Genomic DNA, 20,370 nt, shown 5'->3' with positions numbered 1-20,370 from the left:
TCTATTTTTTTGAAAATGCAGTACGTAGACGCACTTACATAACACGTCGTTAGGGAGGCTCATCACACGAAGGAAAAGAAGCACAGAAGAGCATTTTCCAGGTAAGAGTTTTCTTTTTTTGGGGGGGTGAGACCCCCAAGACCCCTTTTTGAAACCCACTTTTTTTTTGGGGGGGGGGGGGGAGACACAGGGTCAGACTGATTTGCATATGGCCATGTCTGAACTGGGGTGGCAGAGTGAGCAAAAGAATGGTGATGGAGTAAACCCAGATCAGGTGACTGGGGGTGAGTGTTTGATTTGCTCAAACTCTCCGTCCATCCTCCCCTTTTGTATCGCTTTGTTCGCTTAAGTTGGCAGGGTATGCTCAGACGTGAGTCCCTTGCTCACTTTGCCACTGGATTCAAGATAGCCTGGCTGATGAGGATTATGAATCCGAAACCGGTCCCAGGATGCCTGTTTCCGGTCTAGGGAAGACATGGCTTGGCAGTTCGGGCTGGACTGTTCCCATGAGGCACAGGGTCAGACTGATTTGCATATGGCCATGTCTGAAATGGGGTGGCAGAGTGAGCTAAAGAATGGTGATGGATTAAACCCAGATCAGTTGACTGGGGGTGAGTGTTTGATTTGCTCAAACTCTCCGTCCATCATCACCTTTTGTATCGCTTTGTGCGCCCTAAGTTGGCAGGGTATGCGAAGACGTGACTCCCTTGTTCAATTTGCCACTGGATTCAAGATACCCTGGCTGATGAGGATTATGAATCCAAAACCAGTCCCAGGATGCTTGATCCCGGTCCTGGGAAGACATGACTTGGCAGTTTGGGCTGGACTGTTCCCATGAGGCACAGGGTCAAGGCTGATTTGCATATGGCCATGTCTGAACTGGGGTGGCTTGGTGAGCAAAATAACAATGGATTAAACCCAGAACTGTGACTGGGGGTGAATGTTTTGCCATTGTGCAACATTCCGTCCATCATCTTGTGTGTTTTGCTGTTCACCTTATGTGGGAAGGGTATGCCCAGATGTGGGTTCCGTGCTCACTACGCCACTGGAGTCAAGCTATCCTGGCTGAAGACGGCTGATAGCCAGAAACCAGTCCTAGGATGCTTGATTCCAGTCCAGGGAAGACATGACTTGGCAGTTCGGGCTGGACTGCTCCCAGGAGGCACAGGGTCAGGCTGATTTGCATATGGCCATGTCTGAACTAGGGTGGCTTGGTGAGCAAAATAACAATGGATTAAACCCAGAACTGTGACTGGGGGTGAATGTTTTGCCATTGTGCAACATTCCATCCATCATCTTGTGTGTTTTGCTGTTCACCTTATGTGGGAAGGGTATGCCCAGATGTGGGTTCCGTGCTCACTACGTCACTGGAGTCAAGCTATCCTGGCTGAAGACGGCTGATAGCCAGAAACCAGTCCTAGGATGCTTGATTCCAGTCCAGGGAAGACATGGCTTGGCAGTTCGGGCTGGACTGTTCCCATGAGGCACAGGGTAAAGGCTGATTTGCATATGGCCATGTCTGAACTGGGGTGGCTTGGTGAGCAAAATAACGATGGATTAAACCCAGATCTGTGACTGGGGGTGAATGTTTTGCCATTGTGCAACATCCCGCCCATCATCTTTTGTGTTTTGCTGTTCACCCTATGTGGGAAGAGTATGCCCAGACGTGGGTCCCGTGCTCACTACGCCACTGGAGTCAAGCTATTCTGGCTAAAGACGGCTGATAGCCAGAAAACAGTCCTAGGATGCTTGATTCCGGTCCAGGGAAGACATGACTTGGCAGTTCGGGCTGGACTGTTCCCATGAGGCACAGGGTCAAGGTTGATTTGCATATGGCCATGTCTGAACTGGGGTGGCTTGGTGAGCAAAATAACAATGGATTAAACCCAGAACTGGCACTGGGGGTGAATGTTTTGCCATTGTGCAACATTCCGTCCATCATCTTGTGTGTTTTGCTGTTCACCTTATGTGGGAAGGGTATGCCCAGACGTGGGTCCCGTGCTCACTACGCCACTGGAGTCAAGCTATCCTGGCTGAAGACAGCTGATAGCCACAAACCAGTCCTAGGATGCTTGATTCCGGTCCAGGGAAGACATGGCTTGGCAGTTCGGGCTGGACTGTTCCCATGAGGCACAGGGTCAAGGCTGATTTGCATATGGCCATGTCTGAACTGGGGTGGCTTGGTGAGCAAAATAACAATGGATTAAACCCAGATCTGTGACTGGGGGTGAATGTTTTGCCATTGTGCAACATTCCGCCCATCATCTTTCGTGTTTTACTGTTCACCCTATGTGGGAAGAGTAAACCCAGACGTGGGTCCCGTGCTCCCTACGCTACTGGAGTCAAGCTATCCTGGCTGAAGACGGCTGATAGCCAGAAAACAGTCCTAGGATGCTTGATTCTGGTCCAGGGAAGAGATGACTTGGCAGTTCGGGCTGGACTGTTCCCATGAGGCACAGGGTCAAGGCTGATTCGCATATGGCCATGTCTGAACTGGGGTGGCTTGGTGAGCAAAATAATGATGGATTAAACCCAGATCTGTGATGAGGGTGAATGTTTTGTCATTGTGCAACATTCCGTCCATCATCTTGTGTGTTTTGCTGTTCACCCTATGTGGGAAGGGTATGCCCAGACGTGGGTCCCGTGCTCACTACGCCACTGGAGTCAAGCTATCCTGGCTGAAGACGGCTGATACCCAGAAACCGGTCCTAGGATGCTTGATTTTGGTCCAGGGAAGACATGACTTCGCAGTTCGGGCTGGACTGTTCCCATGAGGCAGAGGGTCAAGGCTGATTTTCATATGGCCATGTCGGAACTGGGGTGGCTTGATGAGCAAAATAACGATGGATTAAACCCAGATCTGTGACTGGGGGTGAATGTTTTGCCATTGTGCAACATTCCGTCCATCATCTTGTGTGTAATACTATTTCCATGCCATTGATGTGCAAGGTATTTGTGGTGCCAGAGGATACATCATACATGCATATACCAATGTCCCTTGTGCAACACATGATAGCTCCACCTTTGGTTAGTTGTCATTAGCTGCATAACTGGGTGCAGGTGACTAGGGAGACGTGGTTACCTGGTATTTATCAGAATTCTTCCTACCATATGCATGTGTGCGAACTGCATGAATGTGTTTTCCTGAAATAAATGTGGTCATCTGATACTCCCTCACATAAGTAAACATTGAAATTGCTGTGTGAAATTGCAGAAATCATTTGTTCAGTGTATCTCACACTTCTTAATGTACCGCCTCTGAACACAGATGAATCTGCATATCGATCTTGTTCTCTATCTCTCTTTAGACTATTGCTATACCTCAAGCAGAATAACAACTATGAGTCATGATGGAGCAGACTTTTGGTCTTCCGAAGTCACGTTACAGATGTTTGGAGCATATAAGGTTTGCTCTAATATATTTCCCCAGAGTGGTATACAAGTTTAGCCCCAGTGTAATGGGTATTGCACAATATTGCAGAGAATCAGGCCATATATATCAGCCTTAAATCTGGCTTCCATCCTAAATGTGCTATGCTGCCACCTTCACCTGAGTACCAACTAGTGGAGTAATACTGCACTGACCATACAGTATTGAAACAATGATGGTATGCGATTTTAACATAAGTCCACCATTTCTATGCTATGATACCATTGTCTACATACCTTGGTGAATCTCTGATAAAGCGAATGATTACTCTTGGGTGACCCACAATCATTCCAACAATCAATAGATTAAGCTCTTTTTTGTACCCTCAACCCTGCAGTGAGACCTCCACATATGTTATTCAGTGCTTTTCTATGACCATTGTAGAAAGAATGATAGCTGAGAGTTCTGAGAAATGGTCCACAACTTTGTGGTGAAAAGTGGGAATCTTTGAGAAGTGGGTATTCTCAATGTACTCTCTTAGCTGTATAGACTTGCACATGTGGAGCTGAGCATGAAAGGCACGATGAAGATCTGGCAGGATTTTGCCTAGAAGTGTACTGCCATAGGAAATACCACCAAGAAGGGCCAGAATATGAAGAAGTGATGGGGAGGTCCTCCAAATTGAAGAGGAAGGAAGGGGTGGGTCCAGTTCACAGCACTGCAGCGGCGTGTTTTCCCTCAACCTTAATTTTCATTTCGAAGATCACAAACATCAGCAAAGCAGTGAGCATCATTCAGGTCAATGTAACTTGTAATATGTTTATTCTAACTTGTAATGTAAAAATCTCTCTACATTTACATTGATAGTGATATTAGGAATAATTGTGCTTTTCTATATGAACAAAGGATAGTAATAGTGGATGTGTAGTCTATAATAAGGCTTTCCTGTTTTCAATTTCTATTTGTGGTAAATTCTGCTGGGGATTTTTCAGTATTTTCCAGTGATTTCAATACCTTCAAAGAAAAGTGTTTAAAAATTTTCACGTCATTAAAAACAATTAAAACCATGTTTTTCTGGTGTTTATGGAACATTTTGCTTTTATTAATGCTTAATTTCTGCCAGTGGTGGCTGGTGGATTTTAAATATGGTAGGGCGGAAAGTGTAGCCCAGAAGAAAATGTGTGTGCGCTGCGAGCAAGACAAATTCAAAAAGAGTTGTGGGGGGATTTTCCCAGACACCCCTCCACACACACAGAAAATTTTACAACAAAACAGATTCAAATGATAGATTTTAAAGCACACTGCGGGTCATCGAAAACGTTGCATTACATAGTAACGCATAGGGCAGTAACACAGTGCACATTATATCAGCTAGACATAACTGCACACAAATACAAGTATGCACTTACTTAAGAACAATTAAGATCACAGCAGAAAACTTGAATTTGTGTACAATACTTTCTGTCAGCAGACCCTTTCTACAGTTCTATTGTCTGTTTAGGCCTTCATGCAACACAGAAGTGATTAAGGCCAGAATCAGACAAGCAGCTTCCCTCATACTTAGCTCACGGCCCAGTAATAGAGACACCTTACTGCTGGCAATACCTATGTATTGCACTCTTGGGGCCCGATTCACAGAACTAACTTAAGACAAAATCCTAAACTGACTACCATTTTGGTATTCGTTAAAGGCACTTACTCATTTTGGTATTCACAGAAGGCACTTACTCATTTTGGTATTCACAGAAGGTATTTACTCATCAATGAAATGGAAAAATAGAAGTGCAGGTACTCTGTACCAGAGTACCTGCTTGTTTCTGAGAAGTGCCGGTACTCTCCAATTAAAAGTATTACGTCACTCTTGTGAAGTGCTCGTACTCTCCCTCTCAAAATAAAAAAGTGCTGGTACTCTGTGCTGGACAGTAATGGCCCATTTAAAGCACTGCTCTGCAGTCATTTGTGTTCCCTGTGCAACATACACTACAGCTACAGTCTAATGCACATTGGCTCTGTGCATTCAACAAAATTAAAATTAGTGCAGGTTCCCAAAAAACAGTGCCCCTGCAAGCAGCCAACAGCTTAAGTTAAGCACTAGTGCCATTGTCATCAGGGCAGGATTCTTGCACAGTAATCAGTTGAGGTTTAAAAGCTCACACTTTTGAAAAAGTTCACAAAATCTGATATATTTATTAAGTAGAAAACTTCCATGTGTAAAAGAAATAGGGATTTTTTAATTTTGAAGACACCTTTTCATTTTCTTACCTGGTATTTTTTGCAAAATGTTCCCCCATATAAACAAAAATCAGCAGTTAGAAAAAGTGTGCTGATGTTTCTGACCTGATGTGTGCTGCCAGTTGAAAGGCTGTGTTCGGTATTTGTCGCAGGCAGATTACACCGATCAGTGGGCCTCCTGGTGATCTATGTGTGTCAACATTTATTATATTGCCCACAGCTCATTCTGTGTGTTCTCAGGCCTCTGTTGCAAGAAACGGGATGAGGCACATTCTGAAGCGACAAGCTTTATCTCAGGCTGCGTTTTCGAAAGTTGTTTTCAAAACCGAAACCATGCAGTATGAAATTTGTATTCCAGCAAACTAATCAGAAGTAAGGCACTCCACCTACAGCCCTGCCCCTCTCGTGATGACCAACCCACTACCCCTTCGGCCTGCCCCGCCCGCCTGCCCCCTCATTGAAATGAATGGAGCTTTGTTAACTCCTCCCAGGGTTACTGTCTGTATGCCTCAAATGAACCTAATAGATGGCACTGGAGTTCACCACACCCTCCAATAAAATGTCACTGCTGTAGCTTGAGCCTGTAGGTCAAGCAAAACCTCACCCTTTAGGCACATGGGCAACAGGACATATCTAAAATTTGACTTCCGTCTCTCCTAGGAGAAAGACAAAGATTCAGCTCATTTTATTAACAAACAGCAAGAGCTCATTTGTCTCTAGCTGCTCTTTTTTTTTCTCGTCCTGCCTCTCCCCTCAGGGTAGGAGTGCAACGCCCCCTACGCTCATTAACACTAGCCGCCCCTGCTATTTGCACTAATAGTGCAAAGTCTATAGACATGTACATATGAGGTCCAAAATACATTTTTACAAATCAAAAGTATTGTATTACACCTACAATACTTCTTCAGTGAATCGTTGGTCATGCGTGCTCACTCTTTCCTTCCCATGTAAAGTTTTATATGTGAAAATGTCTTCTCAACATTGGCACTTGAGACAGGCAATGCCAAATCAGCCAGTACGCAATTTGCTAACTCTGGCCACTGGCATAGCATTCCATGCCAATATTGGTTCACCTGAAGATTATGATTCTCTGGGACAGGTTCTGCAACATATGAATTGAACTGGGCACATGTGCCTTCAGAGTTATTGAAGAGGTAAAAAATTAATAGAACTTATCAAAGTCTGGAGAAAATTCCCTTTTACGGAAGGGATCTGGAACTTGTGCTGCGTACCACAGTGAGACTTTCTTGACTTCAAATGTCATGGTTGATGCAGGGACATTTCAATGCATCATTGCAAGCCATTTCTCATGCATTGTAAAATACAATTTCCTGAATTGCTCTTCAAAATGGAACATGTTACAGTGCCAACGTCACTAAAAGTGTCGCTCAGCCTACTCTCAGGGAAATGTTTCACATCTACACCAATTACGCTGAATACTTGGTAGACAATGGTGTTTTCAGACTGTACTTTTTTGATTATGTCCACTACAGCAGTCATGCTTTCCTGTAAAAATCTAAGAATGCAGTAGAGAGTATTTTTGTTCACATCACTATCAATATACAAGGGAAAATCCTCACATTTCTTGCCTTTGGTACTAAGCAAATATTCTGTAAACGGTCGCCACATGGATAATATACCATTCACGGCCTCTAGAAACAGTGCACCAGAATCAACTACAAAGTCAATAGCATTCTTCATTAACTCTGAAGATTGTAAAGATGCTTTCAGCATACCATCTAGCAAGTGACAAGAATCTCTTACAGGGAAGCACTTCAGCTCAGGTATCGATTTTGACAGATCATCACTTAACTTTTTCATATACCTACCTGAATCACTGCAAATACAAACAATATCACTCCAATCTTTTTTAAACTTGGTAAGAACCTTTTGCAGCAGCATTACAAGTGACACTGCGTTCCATTTTTTCCCAAAGTCTGGTGTCATGGTTTCACCACTATCCCAGATGCTTGGTGACAGCACTCCTTTCACATATACCTGTCACTACACCTTGCATTGAATGTTTAAAGCCTGAGGTGTTTGGAAATTCACCTACTATCAATACTGACTCGCTAGAAAAGGGGGCTGATGTATCAAAGTGTTTCACCCATTCTCTGTCTGTGGGTAAATGGGATTGTACATATTGGGAAAGATTCTTAAGAAATTAGCCATTTTACCTATCAGTGAAAGAAACAAACGTATCCAAAAATATCAAATATGATTTTGATATTTCCTGATATTTCACAGTTTATAAAATAATTAAATTAGACCTAAAACATGCTTTTACACCCTGCATCTTTAAACCAAAGACCACAGAAAAGGAAGAAGAAACAATATTTTAGTGACATCCCTAAACAACAAAACTCAAGCAGAATAATGTTAGCCCACTCTTTCCTGTTGCTATCTTGTAAAACAAAGTTGCATTGTATTGGCCCCTTCAGGAAGAAATAAAAATTACTCTCTCACTCTCCTTTTCCTTTCTTTGAATGGCATTTCGTTTGTGGTTGTTCTGGTGTTTTACTGCCTTTTCAGTGTATATATGTTTACACTGGTGAGGGCTATTTCCCTTTCAGGGGAGTTTTAACAGTATTATAGGTTCAAACCTAAAACAGGATAGCCTATCTATAATCCACTAATGGAATTTGGCCAGCCAGCAATGGGTGAATACAGTACTTGCACCTACTTCATGTCATGAACTCACAATGTCAAAACAACACATCCTTTACTTATACAATATCACATTTGAGGTCACTGCATTTATATGACCCACATATCTGATTTGTGAACATATTAGATATAGCAAAGTTAAGTGGTAACGTACATTGTTTGATGCACATTGGTTCACTGGTGGGTTTGACATGTATTTATTGTGTCAATTCAATGGTGTAACACAGTGCATGGAGGCACAATCAGAGCTTTATGAGGCCTCATGGTTGATCTGATGGGGATGAGTTGGAGCAGTTCTCCAAGTCTACCAGGCTATCTCTATCCCGGTGTTCTTTTCCTTCACACACCTTTTCTCATCAAGCATGTGTGATGCATTGAGTATGGGGCAGGCTGAGGATATCTCTAGAGACAATATCTGCCTCCACCTCAGTAAAGTTTTCTTCACAGGTAGTGCATCCATCTTGTAAGGGTGCCTCTGAAAAAATGTGCTGCTGGAGACGAAGCGGGAGAGGCTTTGGCAAATACAACAAGTTAGAGGCCGATTCGGATTTCAGCCGGAAGTGCTGTGAACCGACCGAATCGGCCAGTGCCGGCCGGATTTCTTTCCGACTGAGCCATTCCGATGGGCTTGGTCAGAAAGGAATCCGACTTGGATTTCCGGATTGCGGACGGCAGGCTCAGAGAGCCTGTCTGTAGTATGGAAATTCCTCAGTACTCCCCCGGTCACCTCTTTACGACCGAGGGAGTACAATGGCAGCTTTTCATTGCCTTTTCGTGCTGGAGTGACCGGCACAAAAAGGCAGTCGAAATCTGTCTCTGGGGTCCCCAGCAGGGCCCCCATGGATGTGAGGCTGCCAGATGGCAGCCTGGGGGCACCTATGGTGCCCCTCTGTTGATCCCTGCACCCGGTGGCAGGCACCTTGGGGTGCCGGCCACAGGGTGCAGAGATGAACTGCACCCATGCTTTCCGCAATGCAGGCATGCATTCCGCTTGGAATGCATTCTTGTATTGCAAAGTATTCGAATGCGACCAAACCCTGTTCGGTCCCATCGTAGTAGCAGGGCTGTAATCGACAACAGCAGGTCGGTCGGTTACAGCTCCGGGCCGATGTCGGACGGACTCAGGTTTGTCCGACATCGGAATCGGCACCTAGGTGTTTGAGCATGTGAATGCTTTTTAAATTTTAACTGCTTTCAGACAAAACTGATTTTCTATTCTCACCATTTGTAATGCCGTACTACATAGATTTTCTTGGTGAAATATTACTTATGCATGATGGAGAGAACACATCTAAGCATGCAAAAGACTACCCTTGATTTTAATACGCAAATTGTACAATGCCACTGTGTGCATAATGTTTCACACACAGGGTTTTGGGGATTTGGTATTATTACACATTTACTTACATCTGAGAACGTAATACACTGCGTGTATCATTGACTCTTGTTTAAGCTATTGTCTAACTGAGGTGGATAGCTTCTTGGCTAGGTATGCAGGCGCCATTTCTGATGGCCTTGTAGGTCTGCTGCTGTGGTATCTGGGAGGCGCTTGAGCAGAGGGCTGCTTTCATTCATTTCGGAGAGAACAAATTGTTGAACTGTTGTGTAACATCGAAATTACAATGGTTTGGTTTCACATATTTCAGGTAAAAGAGCTAATGCCAGATTATCATGGATTTCTTCACGCTGTGTTCTGTAAAGGAGATTTCAGTACTGATGATACCTAGTGATTGTGTGCTCACTGATAGATGAGGGATGAAGCTGTCTAGGTTTTTGTTTTATTGCAAAGCATCAATGTCCTTTTCTCATCACCCTCACCAGTTCTCGTATGTACTTTTTCAACTCCTCCATTAATGCATCCTCCATTATTTAATGGCCAACAGTGTTAGAAACATGATTTAGAGCCAAAAAAACATGGCAAGTCTATATGCGGGAAAGCTTGTAACTACAACAGCCCAGGTGTATCAGACAACGCCCATCACGCTCGCCTCAACACTCATAAACAAATTCGAAGTGACTGCCAAAATTTCTAACTCTCATGCATTTGAGCAAGGTAACAACATCATACAAGAGGGGGGGCATGACACCCCCAAGGAGAAAATGAGAGAATGGAAAAAACATAACAACAGCACTGCAGCTTTCAATGCAGCTCCGGACGGCCAGACAACAGTCACGGGATCAAAGAAGGATAAACCTTTAGCAGACCCAAATGAAGAAGGTCCTTCAAGCAAAAAAGGGACAAAGGACGAAACATCATTTCCAATAACCCAGGCAGCGACAACGAAAGAAGCTCCTGCCAAATCATTTTCTATGTTAAATGACTCCAACTTGGTGGAAATCCTGGAAATACTGGAATCCAACAGTCAGGAAAAAACACCTCTAGGAAAGGATCCACAACTAGACTCAAGTAAAAAAAACTCCACAGAATAGATCCAAAATAGCGGCATCCACTCCCCTAAGCTCATTATGCAAGCCTGTCCTCCAGTATCCTACACTAGTTGAGGACATGCATAGCTCTATAAGAGCCAATCATCCAAACTTTTCACCACCAATAACCATCTCATCAGTCAGTAGGATAGACCTCGGGTCAGAGGTCTCGGCAAAGCATAACGAAGACTATTCCCCCACACAATGGACCCAAACCCTGATAACCACCTTGAAACAAGCAATAAGGGTTCTGAATTTCCAGTCAGACAAAATGGATGTCCAAATAGACCTCGTAAATCTTATTGCCAGCCATATATCGGGCATAAACAGCAAAATGGATTTAATAACATCCCTACTAACACACAGGGGAGACATGGATCAGCGAACAGAACACACAAACAATCTTCGAATTGTGGCTGCGGCTCAATTATAGAAAAATTGGTAACCCTCCCTGAAATCCTAAACGATATCCTGGGGGTAGTAAAACAATCCTGTAACAGCAAGCAGCATAATAAATCACAAAAAATAGCTGATCCAGAGGAAAAACAAATCTCACTAACTTAGCAATAGAGGAAACTAACAGCGTCAACAACCAAACAAAGAAAGTAGAGCCCCAAGTCCAACTGGATATAACAGACCTTCAATCAGAAGCCTCACAGCCCACTCCGAAGCAAGAGGTGGTTGCACAACCTACAAAACGGGAAAGAAAGCGTGCAAGGAAGGCCCGGCTCAAATATAACAAACAGCCAAGTCCAGCTCTGAAAAAAATATTCCCGCTATTTACTACAAATCTATTGGGAAAAAGAATAACCACACTCCCCGTGGCGCTGCACACTTGGAAACAGGCCACTCTAAAGCCCCCCAGGCCTCCAATGAATCACAACAAAGTACTACGCCCCCCCCAGATACTCGAAAAGTCAGATCAAATCTTCTACACAGACACAGGATCCTCTCCGGAGGGCAAAGCAGACAAGAAAACTACTCAGGAAGCGCTGCAATTAGAAAGTAATGAAGTAAAAGAAAAAGGAGAAGGGCAAGGGAAAATAACTCACTTGTCAGGCAAAGGAGAATCCAGGTGTAATAGAGATCCAAGCACAGATACACAGGAGCACCCCAAAGAGGAAAGGAAAAAAGGGCCAGAACAGGCAAACCGAAAAGTCTCCCCAGCTAAGAAGCTTCAGGCAATAACAACCTCTCAGGCTGAAATCTATATCAACCCACTGCCCGTCATTGCAAACTCCAACATCAGGATTTAGAGCCGGTGCAAACAGGGAAAAAAGCAATCAAAATATCGGGAATGAGGGAATGGAACACGAGGGAATGGAACACGAGGGAGGTAAATGCCGCACCCAAAGAGCACGTACCACGACCCGAAAAGGCCACCCCATCAGCAACAACTCCTTAAACCGGAAGCAAGGAAACTTTATCCCCCAGCCATAGCGACCATAACCAGTCAGAGGGGTTTGAATCGAAACTGACATTCGTTCCCGAATATATGACCAAAGGAAAACAAGATATCCTAAATAGAGGGAACCTGTTGAGGCTATTTAATGAAATTCCGGAACTAAAAGGAATCCGTTCTCAAGATCTAATAGCCGTAGAATTCAAACAATCCCCAAGGACGGTAATCGAAGAGACCCTGACAACCTGGTCCTCAAAGTATGTGGTGGATAAAATATACTCAAAGAGCGCTAGGTTTCTAACCTGGGGAATTACGCTGAAGGTTCATGAACGTCCCAGGTATCCGCACCCCCTCCTTAAAAATCTAAAAGATGTGGACATACCAGGGAAAAATCATAACACATGCGTGTGCGGTGCTCGCTCCAACTCGCCCCCCATCCCTTGTAATGAGAACAGGTTGAACAAAAAGGGAAGTCCTGGAAAAACAGAGGGAAGTTCTCAGGAAAACAGGGATTGGTCCTGGGTCTCAAAAACATTAAACAACAAGTATACCTAACGCAGAAAAGAAAAGTGCATCAGGCAAATGGAGGCGGGCCCCCAACATGGAAGAAGTGCGACCAGCTCACGTCAAGTTCTGCTCATGGAATGTCCATGGGTTTAAAGATATGGGGCAGGACCATGAAACATCAGCGTTCCTTATTCATCACAACATAATCCTGCTCCAGGAAACGTGGAATCTGTTGCCAACCTCAATTCCCGGATTCATAGAATTCCACATTTTGGCAGAAAAATTCTCGAGCTTCGGGCACCCAAGAGGGGGCCTTTCAACTTACGTAACACAAAATCTGGACTGGTCAACCGAGGAATTGGACACGGGGACTAACTGGGTTCAAGTGACCAAATTAAACGGCAAACATTCGTTTGATGAAAGTAAGTGGCAACTATTAGTAATTAACGTCTATATCCATCCTGAAAGAAAAAAGCAGAATGAAAAATACACAACTCTAACAAATTTAATAAAATCTCTGCAGAAAAGTCATCAACACTGCCAAATGGTTATTTCAGGTGACTTTAATTGCAACCTCATAGCGAACTCCCTGCACAAAAGTAAAAGGCAAGATAACCTGGGAGCCAGAACACTAGTGGACGAACTAGAACCTCTCGGCCTGACAATCTTGAACGGGAAAATCACGGGTGACATTCCAGCGGCTGCTACATTTTTGAGCGGAAAAGTGTCTTCAACAATAGATTTTTTATCATCAGCAATAATCTGCTTTCACAAATCGGCACTTTCAAAATTACATCACGAGTCGAAAGTGATCATCTGCCCCTTATCGTAAGAATGACCATCAAAGTAAAGCTTGCCCAAAAAATTAAGTCCATAGCACAATACCCTGAAAAGTTTAGCCTCCGAAAACTAAAATGGCAGGGAGCAGTGTCACAAGCCATCCAGGAGACAGTTAGGGAATAATTGGGCAAACAGGGCCCACAAGCAGCAGCCGATTGCATCAAAACTTGGGAGCAGCTGGCCCAGTTATTAGTCCAAAGATTCCCAGCCACATTAGGTCGGACTTCAAGGATGGCGACCAAAAGAGAGCCCTGGTTCAATAATGAGCTGCGAGATCAAAAAAGAGAGCTTGCAAGAGAGGTACGACAACAATCACGAGCAGCAAACAAAGGAAGTAAAATAAAAAATTGGAAGCTGTGCCAATTAAGGATCAATTATAGGAGGAACCTGAGTAGAGCAAAAATAGCGTACAAGGGGGCTATCTGGACACAATTATTGTCCGCAAGCAAAAAGCCCAACAGCAGCGACTTCTGGGGCATAATAAACAAATTGTCAACTGGCCCAACATTACAGCAAGAAGCGGGAATCGGTCAAGAAACGTGGGTTCACCATGTGAAAACTCTGTACAGCAATATAGCATCAGGCCCTGCAGAACGGCCTGGAGGGCAGCTTCCTGTCCAAGAGGAAATGCAATAAGTTCCCAACCCGCACTATCTGGGAGGAAGAGTAACCAGTCCAGAGGCAGCTAGTAAAGAGCCGAATAATTTGACCAACGCAAAGGAACTAAGAGGTCATATTTTAAAACTCAAGTCCAAGGGTGCGGCAGGTCCAAATGGCCTCCCCAATGCTATCTTCAGGAACGACCTAGATTTCTTGTCCTCCTACCTTACTCCCATCTTCAATAAGATCTACATACAGTCCAAAGTCCCGGCTTCCTGGAAAGGGAATATTATCCACTCTATATATAAAAAGGGTGACCACCGAAAGCCGGGCAATTACAGACTGATCTCACTGATCGATGTGGAGGCCAAGCTTTATGCTTCTTGTCTGTTAGCCCAGCTCCAAGATTGGATGGAGGAGAAGAACATAATCCCCAAGTTCCAGACGGGCTTCAGGCAAGGGATGGGCACCTCAACCAACTTGGCCACCCTAGCACTCTTAACTGAAAAAGCCTTAAGAAAGAAATCCCGACTCGTTGCATGCTTTGTGGACATCAAATCCGCTTTTGACCAAGTAAGCAGGAGTCTTCTCTGGAACAAACTCAAGGGCTGGGGCTTGCCAGGAGAATTGCTTAACGCCATAACTGCCCTTTACACGGAAACCTGGGCTAGAGTAAAGCTGGGCGACGGGTGTAGCACAACCCCGAGCATTTTTACGCAGCGAGGATTGAAACAAGGATGCGTTCTAGCTCCCAGCCTCTTTAATTTGTTTCTTTCAGATATCGCACAGCATATTGATAAAGCCGATTGACACCCTCCAAACATGGCCAACGAGTCAGTCGCCATACTACAATATGCAGATGACATTGTCCGGTTGAGCCAAACTCCTATTGGCTTACAGGGATCAATACACTATTTAGCATCCTACTTTGATCAGGTACAACTGGAGCTAAACAAAGAAAAAACAAAAATTGTTCGTTTAGTGGATCCCAAAAAAACAAAGTTTAAATTTTCGGCAAAAGGGGCAACTGTGGAAGAGCAGTGCTCATATAAATATCTTGGCATAATAATTGAGCAGGGCACATCTCACAAGGAACACAAATTGGCTTTAAAAGCTAAAGCCCAATCATTAATCTATGCTTACAGACTACTACGTAAAAAACTAGACTGCCCGAACTACACTCATCTGCTAAAAGTCATGGCCGCACAAATCCAGCCCAGTCTATCGTACGGTTTAGTCACCTGGTGTGGAAAAGATGCAATCTTACTGAATGAGCTCCAGACTAGGATTTACAAGGCTGTTTTTGAGCTGCCTAAATCTGCCTCTCCTTCTCAGGTTCGACTGGAATTTGGCTTACAGCACCAGAAATTCCGGGTAATGAGTAGCTTCGTCAAACTTTGTCATAAATTCTGCTGTTCCAACCCGGACACCCTGAACAAACTATGCTGGAATGAAATTAAGCACCAGATGAACCTAGAAACACTGAGTTCATGGGGAAGCTTTTTGAGAACAGCTTTGACCGAGCTGGAACTACAAACAGCATGAGTATGAAAGCTGTATGAAAAAACTATTGGTCTACTGTAATTCCTTTTGAAGGGATTCATAGATATGAGGTGAGTGTTGATAGTTACATTATTACATTGAAAGGCTTAGCCATTAAATACAATTTTGCACCTTCGTTTGAAAACAAGGGGCTTCCTTCAAAGATTGACGGGCAGCATATCTGCTCACCTGTGGCAGAGGACCACCAGACCAATCTTCAGATCCTTGTCAGCTTGTCCGAGAGCCTTTGTGTGAAAGTTCTTCTGCCATAGGGGATTCTTTCAACAAACTTGATGTGCCGACCAGCCACCCCAACATTTTGTACATTCAACATTTTTATGTATTTCAAAACAAATCCCGAAATTGGGGAGATGTTTCTGAAATACAAAAAGAAGGGTCCCCAGTATGTATTGGGGATATTCCTCTGTTAACCTATCCAGGACTGTCATGTCTTGCATTGCGTTCATGGGCTGGAAGAATCAATTTCACGAAGCCATGCTACATCTGGCAAACCTTCCAATGTTCATCAATTGGCAGTCATGTGGCAGCCTGTTGCTGGTCAAAGGAAATTTGGCAGTGCCCCGGCCTCTAAAGGAGGCACAGAAACACAATCTATTCACGGCTTGGATCAAATATTGCTAATCCATAAAAGACTCTCAGAGTCTGGGATCAGTTCATGTTTCTTTGAGGTAGTCTTAAAGAAGATAGGGACTTTGCTCGAGGAAGGCATCCCTCAATAATATAAATGTCAATGGTAAGTAAATAAGTTTATTGTACAATTAAATGCATAACCAAGTTGGAGAACATTCCATGAAGATATGCAAAGATGCTCAAGCTTTTGCTCAAATTACTATTATCATCAAGAGTTGAAGAAGGCCAGAAAGAAAACATGGAAAAGGACCCTGTGTTGCAGGTGTGCTCGTGATCAATGATCACACATTTGTTAGAGTACATTTTATGTAAAAGAAGGCATTTTTGACAATCTTTTAGCAACTAGAGAAAGAGGGACACTATCATGGTGTATGAATTGGAATGGAAATGAGCACAAATACTGCTGAGGTAAAGATATTCTAAAAGTAATGTTTCCCATAATGTGACACTTATTGGTGGTCTAAAAGTTATAAAATAAATATTGACCAAATTAGCTGAGATTTCTAAAGTGAGATGTTAGAGACATGTTTCAAATGGTAGGAGTAAGTAACATGAGTATTATCCCATTGTAAACAAGGTAAATGATGCGTGAGGTCAGAAAATGAAAAGTGCATCTTCATTTGAATGACTACGATGAGGAGGTTTTGTGTTGACCCTGCCAACATTTCTTTTTAAATTAAATTGGCATCTAGTAGTCATTTCCATATGATACAATGGGAGGCAGTAGTATAAATGTAAAGGGGTAATCAGTGATGAAAACGAAGCGTTTCCCAAAGTTGTCAATTATATTTAAGACTCCTTGTTTTCCGTTTTTACTGTTTTGTACAGATAAATACAGACAGAAAACCATTTATTTTCTTGGCTATATTTATTTTTAAATGTGGATAAAAACGGAAATTTGGTGCTTTTTCACTGATTTTAAATACACTCTGTCATCAGTGCCAGACCACTAATTGTGTGGATTGATAGGTAAGGAGGTTAAAAAAGAAAACAATGTTAGTAAAGAGGCTCAAATAGCAGTAGAAATACACAAGGCAGTTACTGAAATATGCACATTTTCATATAAGTGCATTGACTTATCTTCTGCTGGTGTTCATATCACAGAAACATGGCAGGCATTCAAATATGACTGCATATTTATTGATTACATAAATGTGGGAATATACCAGTTTCAGCTTTGTTTTTCACAAATCCCATAATAAATATGGATAAATACAGATAAACTTAACAAAAAATAAATATGAATAAATACAGACGGAATGTAAAAAAAAAAAATACCATAAAACCAGGAGCCCTAATTATATTTAAGGGTCGTAATGTGGGCTTCAGGGAGTATTTGCCAAATGTATAAGGAATTGTGCTTAGATCTTGCTTTATGTTATGCTTAGCTTAATGCACAGAAGAAGGGGGACACATGGAAACTATTGTATTTTCTTCTAGGTAGTTTTAAGGTCTACAGAGATGCTAGGTAATTATACTAGAAGAAGACATAAAGTGATATTTAATATCTGAGGATGAATTAGGTTTTACTGAGTATTAAGGGTGGTTTGTTGGTGAGAGGTAAAGTTTAGAAGGGCAACGTTTGACGAATATGAAACTCAGGCTTCATAAGGAATTCTGTTGGGCTGGGTTAGACAATGAGGGATGGTTTAAAACAGCAAAGATTGGCTAACTCAAAACAAAGGCTCCCGGGGGGAATTCTTCTAGCCTATGTTGGACATGTGATAAGGGTGTGCAAAGCCATATGTCACCTCTAATACATAACTAAAGGCTTCAAACTTCTCAGGTAACTGTGGGAGTACCAGAGATGCATTGCAGAGTGCAAGGCTTGAACTTATGGGATCCATTGGTGTTTTAGGTTCTGAATCTGTGTGCTTTACTCCGTTTTTCACTTTTGACCACAGAGTTCCCCTGCATGTTTAGGTATGGCTTTGCGGACGCAGCTGTTACCTGACCTTATGTGATCGATAGAAAAAGAGCTTTCAGAGGTACAACTGAGAGTGGGCTTTTGCTCTGCCCACTTGTTGGTTTCCTAGGGTGCAGCATTTTACTGGATAAACATTCTCTGCTTCCACTGAAAACAAGTGTTTGCTTTGCAACTTTTGCTTTGTGTTTTGCCTTGTGAGAAAGGGTATGCTCACTACAGCAGGACTGTGTTAGTTATGAACTATAGGTCTGATCTGTTGTTTACAAAAATGTATGATAAATACAGTAGGGCTGATGTATTTGTTTTGAATGTCCAAAGCCTTAAGCCTGATCCACTTATGATGAAAGGTTATGACATAGGTAGTAGGCCTGGCTTGGTATACACTCAAAATATCGAGTTTTTAATATCGATTTGCATTAATATCGATTTGCATTAATATCGATTAAAAAATATAGAATGGACACAATATCGACTGGACAGAATATAGACCACAAAAATATCGAATAGGATAGCATTAATATCGAATTAAAAATATAGAATGGACATAATATCGAATGGGCAGAATATAGACAACAAAAATATAGAATGGACAGAATATAGACAACACAAATATAGAATGGACAGAATATAGACTACAAAAATCTAGAATGGACAGAATATAGACTACAAAAAAGTGTTTTTTATGTTAGTATATGTTTGAAAAGTGTATATTTATTTTATTATTTATATAAATCAATTTTTTTATGGTATTTAATTTTTGTGTAATATAATTGTGTAGCCGTTGTGGGTTTATAGGGGAATAGGGTGGGAAGTAATTTAATTATAATTAATTAAATATGTTAATTTATTTATTGGTATTTATTTTGAATTAATTGTTAATTAATTATTAATTGTTAACTAATTAAAATATAATTGGTAATTAGTTTTAATTATTGAATAATTGATAATTATGTTATTTTAGTAATTTATTTTCTGTAGAGGGTTGTGGGTTTATAGGGGAAGAGGGTGGGAAGTAATTTCATTATAAATAATTAAATATGTTAATTTATGTATTTGTATTTATTTTGAATTAATTGTTAATTAATTATTAATTGGTGGGGAGTCAACTGCGTCGCATATTGTCTAAAGAATTCGCTCGGAAACCCATTCGGGCCCGGCGCCTTGCCCGGGTTGAGTTCACCCAAGGCCGTGGCCAGCTCGTCGTCCGTGAGTGGCCCATCCAGAGTGTCGCGGACCTCATCCGAGAGGGCCCTCGGTGGGAGGTCATCTACAAATCGCCGCACTAGATCAACATCTAGGTACTCCCGGGGGGCATACAGAGTCTCGTAGTAGGAGGCAAAGCTGCCAGCTATTGCTCCCGGCTCCAACAGAGGCTCTCCATCCGGGGAGACAATCTGGGGCAGTGGCTGTGCATGCATAATGCCTTGACACAGGCGATGGAGCATTTTACAGGACTTGTCGCCCCACTGGTATATACGGCTTTGTGTGGCTAGCCACGCCTCATGGGCCTCATCCAACAGTATTGACGTGTATTGTTGTTGCGCCAACACTAGCTGACGCCTTATCCGTTCGCCGTCCTCCCCCCTGCTTCTACGCTCTAGGTCCTCCAACTCTGCCTCCCGCCGCACAAGGTCCCCACGCTTCGCCTTCCGTGCCGCCGAGCACCACGAGATATCAACGCCCCGTATAGTGGGCTTCATTGCCTCCCACACCACAGCTGGGGATGCCACGGAGCCCACATTAGTGGACAGGAAGTGCACAAGTTCGCATGCAATGTGTGCGAGATAGGGGGGCTGCATTAACTGCCAAGGCGACAGGCGCCACCTGAACGGCTGCCTAGTGCGCCCAGTATCAACCAGGACAGAAATCGGAGAATGGTCCGATAGTGCCCGTGGCAAGATCTCCGCTGACATAAGCCTGTTGGCCATTGCCCGCGGAAGGAAAATATAGTCCAGGCGCGAAAACGAATCTCGCGCTGAGGAGTAATATGTGAAGTCCCTACGCGCTCCTCGTTTGTACCTCCAGGAGTCAATCCAGTCCAACCCCATGACCATCGCTTTCAGTCGGGACACCTGCCTCTTCCCTCCCAGCCACTTCGCCTGCAGCGCCCTGCCATCTATCACACGTCACATCCATAACGTCGTTCCAGTCCCCCCCCCCCACAATAGACAAAGCTGTAGGCATATCTACCCAAAGGGACATCAA

Source organism: Lissotriton vulgaris, chromosome 3_1 (assembly GCF_964263255.1).
Source record: "Lissotriton vulgaris chromosome 3_1, aLisVul1.2, whole genome shotgun sequence".
Lineage (NCBI taxonomy): Eukaryota > Metazoa > Chordata > Amphibia > Caudata > Salamandridae > Lissotriton > Lissotriton vulgaris.
Note: the sequence above shows the minus strand (reverse complement) of the source record.